The sequence below is a fragment of the Epinephelus fuscoguttatus genome, linkage group LG9, assembly GCF_011397635.1.
Source record: "Epinephelus fuscoguttatus linkage group LG9, E.fuscoguttatus.final_Chr_v1".
Lineage (NCBI taxonomy): Eukaryota > Metazoa > Chordata > Actinopteri > Perciformes > Serranidae > Epinephelus > Epinephelus fuscoguttatus.
In genome coordinates, this window is record NC_064760.1 from 25,765,521 (window position 1) to 25,779,042 (window position 13,522).

General features: G+C 42.8%; 4 non-coding genes across 4 annotated transcripts; all 4 read right to left on the reverse strand.

The window, feature by feature from the left end:
* Window positions 1-5,202: 5,202 nt before the first annotated feature.
* Window positions 5,203-5,276, reverse strand: trnan-guu (transfer RNA asparagine (anticodon GUU)). Its single transcript has one exon. It is a non-coding gene; the product is annotated as a tRNA-Asn (tRNA).
* A 321-nt stretch (window positions 5,277-5,597) lies between these two features.
* On the reverse strand, window positions 5,598-5,671 carry trnan-guu (transfer RNA asparagine (anticodon GUU)). Its single transcript has one exon. It is a non-coding gene; the product is annotated as a tRNA-Asn (tRNA).
* A 1,327-nt stretch (window positions 5,672-6,998) lies between these two features.
* On the reverse strand, window positions 6,999-7,072 carry trnad-guc (transfer RNA aspartic acid (anticodon GUC)). The gene has a single exon. It is a non-coding gene; the product is annotated as a tRNA-Asp (tRNA).
* Window positions 7,073-7,428: 356 nt separating this feature from the next.
* trnan-guu (transfer RNA asparagine (anticodon GUU)) lies at window positions 7,429-7,502 on the reverse strand. The gene has a single exon. It is a non-coding gene; the product is annotated as a tRNA-Asn (tRNA).
* Between the last annotated feature and the right edge of the window lie 6,020 nt (window positions 7,503-13,522).

Here is a 13,522-nt window from a genome sequence, read left to right on the forward strand (position 1 = left end):
CCTACGCGACCCTCCAGCAGATAAAAACTACATGAAATAGTGTGCTAAACGAGCACAATGTGTTTTTAAATGAATAAACCATTATCAGAGGTGATATGTGATGATTTTTTTTCATGCATTTACCCATGTTTATCCGTGACATTGTGTAAATGTCCGTGGCGGACATTTGAAAACTAGTAGATGACAAACAGTACAGTAAACTTGCAGATAACTCAAATATATGTAATAACTTCGGTGGAAAATGCTTTAACATTTCATGCAGCCTACATGCAGCCTCTTGGCTCGGCAAACAGTAAACAACCCCGCTGGCTTCTCTACGTGTCGCTTCCGTACGCAGTCAGTGGAGCCCAAATGAATGGAGCGGAGCATGTGTTGCGTTCAGGCGTTGTCAGGTAAGTAACAAATTCCAGCACTTGAATAGGCCACAGCACAACACAGCAGCATGTCAAGTTGGCCGAACCTGAGCAAAATACCATGAAATACCATGAAACCGATATGATTTTTTCTTGTCATACCGCCCAGCCTTAGTTGTCATACAATTGAACAAGTATAAACATTTAGTGATGATTCATAAACGCAATCAGTTTAACTACAGCTTAATTACATCACCAGTGTCATGTGAGTTTTAAGCCCAGTTCAGACCAAAGATTCACGACGAGTGGAGTTGAAACATTAAACTACTTGCAATGTGCCGTTCTGCAACGTTGCTGGCTCACTCTAATTCAACTAGATGAGATGGTGTATCTCATCGGGGCGGCACGGTGGTGTGGTGGTTAGCACTGTCGCCTCACAGCAAGAGGGTTGCCAGTTCGATCCCGGGCGTGTGGAGTTTGCATGTTCTCCCCATGTCAGCGTGGGTTCTCTCCAGGCACTCCAGCTTCCTCCCACAGTCCAAAGACATGCAGATTGGGGACTAGGTTAATTGATAACTCTAAATTGTCCGTAGGTGTGAATGTGAGCGTGAATGGTTGTCTGTCTCTATGTGTCAGCCCTGCGATAGTCTGGCGACCTGTCCAGGGTGTACAGGGTGTACAGATGTCAGCAGGGATAGGCTCCAGCCCCCCCTGCGACCCTCAAGAGGATGAAGCGGTTAGAAGATGAGATGGTGTATCATCTCAATGCAACAACTCTTCTGTTCTGTTCTGATTTCCATAAACGCAATCAGTATAACTACAGCTTAATCACATCACCAGTGTTGTGACTTTTAAGCCCAGTTCAGACCAAAGATTTGCAACGATGTGCTGTTCTGTAATGTTCTAAAAACCTGCCTGTTCACACCAAAGCAGCTAGATGAGATGGTGTATCATCACTATGCAACAACTCTCTGTGCCTTCATTTTGATTTCCAGCTTTTCAGGCTTATTTTGTGGCTGAATATAATTTGTAGCTTCTTAAAATTAAGATGAGGATAGTGAGATACTGGCTACAGCTGCATTTGTAGTAGTGAGAAAATGCCAAATAATAAGCAAAGCTGGTGTTATAGGGTGTGTCCACTCTGGAGACCATTAAAAAATCTGTTTTGCGGTAAGAAAAATGCAGGCTTAGTTTGAATAAAAGGCCAAAACAGAGGAAAGTTTCAAGTGTATTTTGTTTATAGAGCACTTAGAAAGGCAAAATGGGATTTGCACCAAAATGCTTGAGAAAGAAAGACAGATACACTTTTACAAATAAGGGTCTCAGAAGGGTTCTTCTGGAAGGGCTGAGGGTCTACCTATAACAATTTGCTTCTGAAGATTTTATTTTATTTAGTTATTTATTTATTTATTTATTTTGAAGAAAGGGTTGTTAAATGATTGTTGAAAGCACAGGTGTTACCGGTGTTATTAATTTTCCTTAATTTATTAGTAATAATAATACATTGGATTTATATTGTGTTTTTCAGGATACTCAGATGCTTTACAGAGAACAACAGCAATCAAAAAAAGAAAAATTAAAAAGAATTATACGTGTGTTCTGCCATAGCTGGTATCTTAACTGTCATTTTATGCCATACAATATATATAACATTTATGTATGTATTTATTTGTTTATTTATTTTACATGTACCTGGTATGCAGCCCTACTGAACCACTGAGATAGTTAATTTATTAGTTAGAAAGTTATTGTCTGTACAGAGGGTACGTACAGATTTTCGTAAGCGACATTTATGTATGCAGCTCCTTATATGTGGAATCTTCTGCAGAGGGACTTTAAGTTGCTCTTTGGTTCCTCTCGGCCATTTCAAAGCACTGTTGCTGGATTTTTGTACACAATCTTCTTTACGCTAATGTCATGGTGTGTCATAGCTCGTCTTTGTCATCATGTGTAGTTGCCCTTTTTGTGTTTTTATGGTTCACTTCTAGTATATATTAACATAGTTTTTGGCTTTTCTTTGCAGTGACCTTATTTTGTGTCTTGGCCTGGACACTCTTGAAAAAGAGATTTTTAATCTTAAGAGGCTTCTCTGGTTAAAAAGAGGCGTCTGTTTTGAAATGCAGTCGGCTTAGTGTGGATGTACTCTTTGTTTGAACCACTAATTCACTAATGATTACTGGCTTCAAACAGGAAGACTCTACTGGATCTTGCCTTTCCTCTTCCTCTATCCTTCTGTTGCTCTCTGTCTCTTCCCTCCACCTGTTTTGCTCTCCGTCATTAGACATCTTGGCCATGTACTCGCCTCCTCTGTCCGAACATCCATTCATCACTCTCTGTCCTCGCTGGTGCCCTAATTTGTCAGCCAGCCACCTCATGTGCTCACCCAGACGCGCTCACACTTTTACCCTTTGACCTCAGACCTCTGACCCTGCTGAAACTGCTAAACAGGTCACAAGACCACAGGACACACCCGCCACTCCTGCTGGTGTTACACACAATCTTGGCTCTCATGCCTGTGAGTATATTTGCTTTAATGAGAGAAATTAGACGTTTTTAGGATTCAAAATATTGTTGTTATGCCCTCAGAAACCAGTTTTGCACACAAAAGATATAGTGGAAGATTTGTAAAATGCCGATTTTCTTCAGAGTTTCTAAATGAAGCACATTAAGATTATACTTTTTTTATTCCAAATATTTCAATTACAAGGACTCATTAATGACTGTCCTGTGCCTTACAATCATATAACTTCCACTGCGCCTCATTAGGTGTTTCCTTCTTACACTCTGGCTTCTGTATAATGATTTACACTGGCTTACATCCTGTATGTTGATATCAATTCTCCATTCCATTAATAGGCAAATAATTAACAGGGTCCACTACACCAGGGATAACATTCACACTAGACTCACATTAGTGCTGCATCAGTAAAAGCCCCGAATTACTTTGTGTCACTGTAACATCAACGTCACACCAATCTCTTTAGAATTGAATGCTTTACGTGTGACTGCGCCAGCCTCCACCCTGAAGCCACTCTATGCAGCGGAGGAGAAGAAAGGTTTCCATTCAATTACTAGGCCCTCTTGCTCCCTTGCACTCTGCAGAACTGATAATGCATCTCTACACGCATGTGTGTATGTGTGTGTGCAGGCGCGTGGCTGTGCTATCATACCTCTCATTCTTCTGAAAGCTGGACATGCCTCTGAGGGATTATCCCACCTCGTGAGCAGCACTGTGACTAAAAGTCCCTTTGTCCACTTAAAGAAATGTCTGTTTCTACCTGCTCTGACTCACTGGAATAGGAAATAAAGTGTAGCAAGTGTTAACACAGACACACACACACTCAAAGCCCCACAGTTTTTTTGATTAAATATCTTAATTGATTTAATTATAATAACTTTTGTATGTTAACAGTAAACTGATCTGGAATCACCTGTTTTGTTTCACAAAAGCGATTTGCGAGCTGTGCTTACCTGAAGTTTGTAAATGGTGGCAGCGCGCATTACACAAAGGACTACTGCTTGCAAAATGCAGACATCCGTGAGTCCTACAGGACACTTGCATGGTCACGTGTGGGTAGAAGATTGGATGTTTGTTTGTTTGTTTTTTTATTGTTGAAACATTACAAAATGAACCCAAGGAGAAATGATTTCATGTGGCAAATTTGATGAAACTTGCCTCTGTAGTACATTTGTATAATACAATTCACAATCAGTGCTAAACTATTTATTATTGTTGCTTGGAAACAAGTTTGGCACACATATAAAAAAAAAAATAGATAACAGGTTACAGTATTGTGTATGTGGCATTTAACTTGTGCTTGCCTGCTGTCCTCTGCCCATCTATTAATACCATGTATTCATTTTCCCATTGATGCAACCACACTAATTGCTAACTATGCAAGAATATCACTGAGTGCCAGTTATTTTCTATTACGATCTTTCCACAGTCATTGTCCTGGCTTGGCTTGACTTGGTTTGACCTGGCATCTCAGCCCAGCCCATCAGTGATTTCATCTCTGTTACAACAGGGCTACCCGCTTGGAGGTGTGTCTAACTGATGACGGCTTGTCCTGAGCGATGCATTTAAAAGCCCCATGCTAGTTCATGGCTAATTCCCCTGTTATTTTGCTGCATGTGGTTTTGAATCATACAGCATGTCCTACAAGCAGTTGCTGATCACTTCAAGATGACAGCCTGGTTTTTGTAGGCCAATAGGTTTATCATTTTATTTACCTGCTTTATGGAAAGGTTGAAAGCAGTTGTTTTAGACATGAGGGCATACTGTAACTGATGATTTTGCTGTTGGTATCATGACTGGTGATGAAATCTGTTGTCGTAGTTACAACAACAACCTGTGTATCAGCAGGAAGCGTCCCTGGGTGGGCTTTTTTTCCTAATGAAGATAACCTGTTTGTCTGACCAGAAAACGTCCCTGGGTGGGCTTGAACCACCAGCCTTTCGATTAACAGCCGAACGCCCTAACCAATTGCGCCACAGAGACAACTGTTGTTGAGGGGGAGGGGCCTCAATCTGCAAGCCCCACCCACTTGCATTTGCTGATCACTTCAAGGTGCCAGCCTGGTTTTGTAGGCCAAAAGGTTTATCAGTTTATTTACCTGCTTTTTGGAAAAGTGGAAACTAGCATACACAGATGTAAGACAGGTGATGGGGCATTTTATTTTAAATTTTGTAATTTCAACTACACTCTCACTTCGAGGCCAACTTTTTTGAATAAGAGGACATACTGTAAGTTAGGACTTATCATGGTCATTTTGCTGCCAGTGTCAGGACTGATGACTGCATCCTGCTTTTTTTTTTCCAATGATAACCTGTGTATCTTAACAGAAAACGTCCCTGGGTGGGCTTGAACCACCAACCTTTCGGTTAACAGCCGAACGCGCTAACCAATTGCGCCACAGAGACAACTGTTGTTGAAGGGGAGGGGCCTCAATCTGCAAGCCCCACCCACTTGCATTTGCTGATCACTTCCAGGTGCCAGCCTGGTTTTGTAGGCCAAAAGGTTTATCAGTTTATTTACTTGCTTTTTGGAAAAGTGGAAGCTTCCTTACACAGACCTAAAGAAGGTAATGGGGTGTTTTATTTTAAATTTTGTAATAACAGATACACTCCCACTTTGAACCCAACTTTTTTTGGATAAAGTGACATGCTGTAAGAGATAATCAATTTGCTGCTTGCAACCTGCTTTTTTGTTTCCAATGATAATCTGTTTATGTGAACAGTCAACGTCCCTGGGTGGGCTCGAACCACCAACCTTTCGGTTAACAGCCGAATGCGCTAACCAATTGCGCCACAGAGACAACTGTTGTTGAAGGGGAGGGGCCTCAATCTGCAAGCCCCACCCACTTGCATTTGCTGATCACTTCAAGGTGCCAGCCTGGTTTTGTAGGCCAAAAGGTTTATCAGTTTATTTACCTGCTTTTTGGAAAACTGGAAGGTACCATATGCAGACCTGGAGAAGGTGATGGGGTGTTTTATTTTAATATTTGGGATTTCCGGTACACTCTCACTTTGAAACCAACTTTTTTGGATACAGTGACATGTTGTAAGAGAGCAAATCGCTGCTTGTTTGATGACTGCAACCTGCTTTTTTGTTTACAATGGTAACCTGTGTATCTGAGCAGTAACCTTCCCTGGGTGGGCTTGAACCACCAGCCTTTCGGTTGACAAAAGAACGCGCTGACCAATTGCGCCACAGAGACAGCTGCTGGTCAATGTTTAGGGGGAGGAGCCTCAATCTGCAAGCCCCACCCACTTGCATTTTCTGATCACTTCAAGATGACAGCCTGGTCATGTAGGCCGATAGGTGTTTTAATTTATGTCCCTGCTTTTTGGAAAAGTGGAAACTAGCATACACAGATGTAAGACAGGTGATGGGGCATTTTATTTTAAAATTTTGTAATTTCAACTACACTCTCACTTCGAGGCCAACTTTTTTGAATAAGAGGACATACTGTAAGTTATGACTTATCATGGTCATTTTGCTGCTGGTGTCTTGACTGATGACTGCATCCTGCTTTTTTGTTTCCAATGATAATCCGTTTACATGAACAGAAAACGTCCCTGGGTGGGCTTGAACCACCAACCTTTCAGTTAACAGCCGAACGCGCTAACCAATTGCGCCACAGAGACATCTGTTGGTGAGGGGGAGGGACCTCAATCTGCAAGCCCCACCCACTTGCATTTGCTGATCACTTCCAGGTGCCAGCCTGGTTTTGTAGGCCAAAAGGTTTATCAGTTTATTTACCTGCTTTTTGGAAAAGTGGAAACTAGCATACACAGATGTAAGGAAGGTGATGGGGCATTTTATTTTAAATTTTGTGGGGAGGGGCCTCTATCTGCAAGCCCCACCCACTTGCATTTGCTGATCACTTCAAGGTGCCAGCCTGGTTGTGTAGGACAATAGGTTTATCATGTCTATTTCCTTGCTTTTTGGAAAAGTGGAAGCTACCATACGCAGAGCTGAAGAAGGTGATGGGGTGTTTTATTTTAATATTTGGGATTTCCGGTACACTCTCACTTTGAAACCAACTTTTTTGGATACAGTGACATGTTGTAAGAGAGCAAATCGCTGCTTGTTTGATGACTGTTTGTTTACAATGGTAACCTGTGTATCTGAGCAGTAACCTTCCCTGGGTGGGCTTGAACCACCAGCCTTTCGGTTGACAACCGAACACGCTGACCAATTGTGCCACAGAGACAGCTGCTGGTCAATGTTTAGGGGGAGGAGCCTCAATCTGCAAGCCCCACCCACTTGCATTTTCTGATCACTTCAAGATGACAGCCTGGTCATGTAGGCCGATAGGTGTTTTAATTTATGTCCCTGCTTTTTGGAAAAGTGGAAACTAGCATACACAGATGTAAGACAGGTGATGGGGCATTTTATTTTAAAATTTTGTAATTTCAACTACACTCTCACTTCGAGGCCAACTTTTTTGAATAAGAGGACATACTGTAAGTTATGACTTATCATGGTCATTTTGCTGCTGGTGTCTTAACTGATGACTGCATCCTGCCTTTTTGTTTCCAATGATAATCTGTTTACGTGAACAGAAAACGTCCCTGGGTGGGCTTGAACCACCAACCTTTCGGTTAACAGCCGAACGCGCTAACCAATTGCGCCACAGAGACAACTGTTGGTGAGGGGGAGGGACCTCAATCTGCAAGCCCCACCCACTTGCATTTGCTGATCACTTCAAGGTGCTAGCCTGGTTTTGTAGGCCAAAAGGTTTATCAGTTTATTTACCTGCTTTTTGGAAAAGTGGAAACTAGCATACACAGATGTAAGGAAGGTGATGGGGCATTTTATTTTAAATTTTGTGGGGAGGGGCCTCTATCTGCAAGCCCCACCCACTTGCATTTGCTGATCACTTCAAGGTGCTAGCCTGGTTTTGTAGGCCAAAAGGTTTATCAGTTTATTTACCTGCTTTTTGGAAAACTGGAAGGTACCATATGCAGACCTGGAGAAGGTTATGGTGCGTTTTATTTTAAAATTTGTGATTTCTGTTACACTCTCACTTTGAAACCAACTTTTCTGGATACAGTGACATGCTGTAAGAGATGGTCAGTTTGCTGACTGCAACCTGCTTTTTTGTATACAATGATAACCTATTTATTTGAGCAGAAAACGTCCAAGGGTGGGCTCGAACCTCCAATCTATAGGTTAACAACCGAATGCGCTGATTGATTGCACCACAGAGGCAGGTGTTGGCTGCTGTTGAGGGGGAGGGGGCTTTATTTGTAAGCCCCACCCACTTGTATTTGCTGATCACTTCAAGATGACATTCTGGTGTTGTAAGTGTACCAGAGGTGCAGTAAAAACCTTTTGTCTGGACCTCTTCATCTAAAATCTCACTGTGACTTTTTAGTTGAACTCTTCCTGTTTGTGGTATTAGTAAACTTTTTTTAAGGAAGAAATGCTGCTATCAAAGCTTCACTATTTTCGACAATACATCCAGGCAGCAAACAAAGGAAATGTTGACTTTTCAGCAGCAGTAACTTAACACGACTCCTATACAGCTGAATGCAAACATGAAGCAGTAAGATAAATCAGTTTTCTGAAGTACATACAGGACACAGAAGAGACACTAACTGTTAAACTACAGAGATTCAGTAGAAGCTACAAAAGTACTGAGAGCTGAACATGCAGAGACTCTGAAAAATACCTTTCTCTCTGGTCTTCTGCACTGAGAGACATTAGTTGAGTCTCGCAACACACGCAGGGGCGGTCATTCGGGGGTGGTTGCGGTCGGCGAGAGATAACTGCTACCCTCCAGGAGGTGGTCTGGTGCACTTTTGGCTCTACTTCGGAGAAAGTCCATCTCAGGTGCGGTTTGGTATGTTAAAACAGTTTGACTCAGCGTGGCCAGTGCTAATGGCCGCACACTATAAATGGCTACTTATATTTAACTGAGGCAGAACCAGAAGCTTGCCAAAGTAAAACAAAGCACATTCAACTGGTAAGTTTAACTAAAGGTGAACACTTTGCAGCCTTTTGCAAAGCCACTGATAACAACAATTGTATTCAGATGAATTGAATTCGGTGCTTCACAATAAATAAATGCTGTGTGAATGAGCCCTAATGATATCATTACAATATGCATAAATTCTGGCTTGAGCACATGAATTTTCTGGGAGTACAAATTGTGTTCTGACTGCACACAACCCTACCACAGTTCAGTTTTTCTGGAACAGATCTCACTGATCACACGAGTAGCTTCTTGGTCCGCACCCAGGTCCAGAGAAAGCGTTCACGCTGCTGAATTATTAGGCGAAATGCTCCCAGATTTCACAACTGACAGTGTGAAAGCACCCTTAGAGTTGCAGTAGAGGGGAAGACATTTTCTGTCTGCCAACATGCCACTTTTGTGTACTCTCTGAACTGATCCTGTGACAGGCAGGAGCTTTAAAAAGAACCTAGTTCAGTCTTTGCAATAGTTCCTCGAATAGACGTGTACTCTTTCTTTCTTTTGTTCGTTCTTCTTTCTTTTTCATTCTCTCTCTCTCTAACCCTCACACGTACATACTTTCCCACCGATAATTACAGTACAATAGTACTCATTCCTGGGCAGGACCTTAAGCTTCCTGTGGTCAGGTTAAATTCCGTGGCCACTGTGCCACAGAGGTCAGGGAGCAGAGTCTGTCTTTGCTGGCATGGCTAACTCTCCGTGGGAAGAGGCGCTGTTGGAATTACAGGCCGGACAGCCCTCGGTCATCCAGGCCCTTTTTAACTTGAGGCAGGCTGGGAAAATCCACTTGCCCATCGCCCTGGTCACTGGAACGAGCCAGGTCCAAACAAAGATTAAAATCATCCAGAAAAATAAAAAAATTGAATCCTAATCTTCTTAGGAGAGTGGAAGATTAAGGAATATTAATTTAGTGCTGCACAAGAGAAGAGAAAACAAGATAGCTTATTTTCCCAACAGCTGTTTGAAAATTTTATAGTTTTTATGGAGAGTACTTTTCTTGTGTACTGAGCATACTTTTATCTAATAATACTGAAATAATAGCAAGTAGAAACACACTTGATTACTTCTTTTCAGTAGAGCTACGTTAGATATTGGTAATGCAGAAGCAGGCACGCCTCCATGCTCCAGATCCACAGTGATCACTTATCCAAAAGGGCACCCGGGCCAATCAGATCAGTTAAGGGCATAAAGGGAAATAGGCCACAGGCACCCACTGAGAGCTTAGATAACATATGGTGCATAAACAGTCAATAGCAAAGGCGGTGTGTGTGTGTGTGTGTGTGTGTGTGTGCAAGTGTGTGCGTGCATGAGTGTGTATGTGTGTGCGACCAACTGAATAAATACACACCTGAAGGTGGTCCTGCAGTGGACGGCGGTGTATTGGCATTGCCAGAGAATAAGTAAGGGAACTATTGACCCGAGGGTCGACCTCCATGGGCGTTCACAGTACTCCACCCAATGAAAAGTGAAAAGTATTGACAAAATCAGTCAGTTAACCTCACTGTGAAAGCATAAAATTGCGGGGGGAAAAAATCCCTTACTGATATTAGTGTATGAAAGAGTTTGCTGTATCTATTGCTCAGTGTGTCTTTACTGCAATACAATCATACAAATTGTACCCCAGGCACACTGCATACACTGCATTTCTGTATGGACTTAGCTATTATGTGGACACAATGCTAGTATACCTTCCCACTTGGTTATAGTCTATGGAATCCATTGTTTGTGTCACAGTCCAGAAAATCAATACCACAGTCTTTGTTTCTCCTCCTGTTGCTTTTAACTGTGGTTCATGATGATCGATACGCTTGTTGAAGGTGCAGACACACATTGCTATTGTTGTTGTGATTAGAGTTATGATTTGGACTTCACCAGTGATGGGACCACATTTGACCAAGTCATTTTCAGTCTGGGCCAGTTGGTGTCTGGAGATAAAATCAGTTTGTAGTGATTATCTTATCTTTTGCCTTTTTATGTCTCCGCGCCCACAGCAGCCATGGTCTGAGGCATTATGTTCTTGGGTTGTCCATCTGTATGTATGTACATTCTCGTGAACACGATATCACAAGAACGTCTTGAGGGAATTTCCCCAAATTTGGCGCAAATATCCTCTTGGAATCAACAAAGGACTGACTGGAATTTGGTGATCAAAGGTCAAGGTCACTGTGACCTCACAAAACATGTTCTTGGCCATAAACCTAAAATTCATGTGCTAATTATGATCAAATTTACACAGATGTGTAGAGGAATAAAATTATGAAATTGACATTTTACATTCACAAGGTCAAAGGTCAACTTAACTGTGACATCATAATATTCTGGGCATTATTCAACACCATAACTCAGGAACAGAAGGGGAGACATTTGTTCAGATCCTGAATTGATGACACAAATCTTGGGTGTCCATCTTGAAACTGTGCTGAATGTTTAGATCTTCTGTGCTGCTATGGGGGAGATATGTGTGAAGCATCCACGTTTTAGAATTCGTAGCTTGTTTGCTGCAACATACATATTTGGAACATTGTCACCTGTCAAAGCAACATATGGACAGACATGGATGCGCACTGTAACTTGACTGATTGGCGAAGGTATATAACAGTGAGGCGGTAATTCTAGTCATTCAGTGCCAGTTGATCCCATTGAGATTATTTTGAACAAATCTGAATTTTACAACTGGAGATGGAACTGTGAACATCATAGGTGTGAGTTGGTGAATAATAATGGTTAAACCGGACAAGAACAGCAAGAGACAGTGTGGTATGCACCTCACTCTTGCAAAATTTAACTCACCTCCATCTCTCTGCGTATTACACTTTGTTTCCTATACATCTCTCCTTGTACCTTTACTCCGTCTTTTCTTTTCACTCTTGCAGACAAACTACAACATAAGGTAGCGAGGCAAAGTGATTGTGTCTCTTTCTATTGATAACCTCACATGCAAGTATTATTTGCTTGTTAGAGTTGCAGGTTTATCTAGTTACACTCTCTATGGCACTTAACAACTCTAATTACAGTGCACCTGTATGATGTACGCTGTGTTTAGATAAGCACTGGGGTGTGCACACCTGTGTTTTTGCACACACACACACACACACACACACACACACACACACACACACACACACACACACCTACAATCCCCTGTGCATTGCTCTCCATGTGGAGTTATGCGAATTGACTTTCAGCAGCCACCTGTGCCGGGGTTCATGGCTTTGGCCTGATGTGCTGTCATGGGGCTTTGATGCCTCATCATGTAACCTCTCTGAGACACTGGGAACACCTGTCCTTGCACTCATAAGGCATGCTAATACATGGGTACACATGGTGGCCCCGCTGCATGACCTTGCTAGGACAGCAGGAGTCATTGAAGAGACAGGCCATGGCGGCTCTGCAGGACACAATATGGCATATGCTCACTCTGTATAGCCCCTAACACGTGAGAAAAGGTGCATAATGCTCAGGCGGACTACACCGACAGCACTTACAGCACTTAGTCAGACCGATAAAACACAAATTTCAGCAAACAGGAATTAGATCGTCTTTTGATTTCAGAAAACACCTTTTATTAAGAACACCCCTTAGAAAAAAAAAGATGACACTCCTTTGCTGTTGGCAACTGGAGTTAATTATAATAAATGAATAATACAGTAAGTGCATGTGTGGGTTTTAATCTTGTTCAGTGTCGTTGTTGTTGCATTTTATAGTACAAACAGTTTTCTAAGAATTTGCTTGAATGCCACCACACAGCATTGGCTGTAATTCACAGAAGTGGTGGATAAATACTTAAGGGAGTCGGCTAACATGGTAACTTGTAATTAGGCTCTATATTAACCACATACAGCGCCGGAGCAGCGCAACACATCGAGAACACAACAGATTTTCTCCACTTGTCTCGTCTGACCATGTAGCTCTATTTCTCCACTCACAATCTGTTTGCACATGCACAAGCAACGGACATCTGAACACCCACCTCCCAGAGAAACACACAATCACGTGTCTGCACACACACACACACACACACACACACACCCGCCCTGCCAAACCTAGCTATAATAACCTCCACAAACACAAGAGTTTGTGTGTGTGTCTGTTTGTCTGGGAAGAGGGATATTATTGTCTGTCTCTCCCCTGCTCCTTCCAAGTGCACTTTTCAAGGTGCAGGGCTTGGTATCTCCATGGCAACAGCAAAGCGACCAGGAGCGGTGGTGAGGGAGGAGGTGGTGGGCGGTGGGGATGGAGGCGGCGGCAGGGGAGAGGGGCGAGAGGGGAGAAGGGTTGGTAATAGGGATGATGTTGATGTGTGGAAGGGAGGGGGGTCCTCCGGTCACAGAGAGGCATGCTGGGTACATAGACTTGAGAACACGGTGACATTTTCATGTGTCGTGAGGATGCGGACTGAAGGCAGGGTGTGGCTTTCTTCTCGAGGTGTGTGTGTGTGTGCCTGTAGTGATGTCCGTCTATGTGTGTGCTCTCAAACAGCCCTGTGGAGATCTACGCACTGAGGGGCCAGGTGTGATCCCGATGCTTGGTGAAAGATGACCTCTCACTGTAAAACATGCGCACACACAAAGTCGTTCTCTCTCAGTGGAGGGTCAGTGTCTGTGTTTGTATAGCACAGACCCCCAGGTATTATTGGACTGTGTTTACATGTGCATGTGTCCATGCTGGCCCAGATACGTCCAC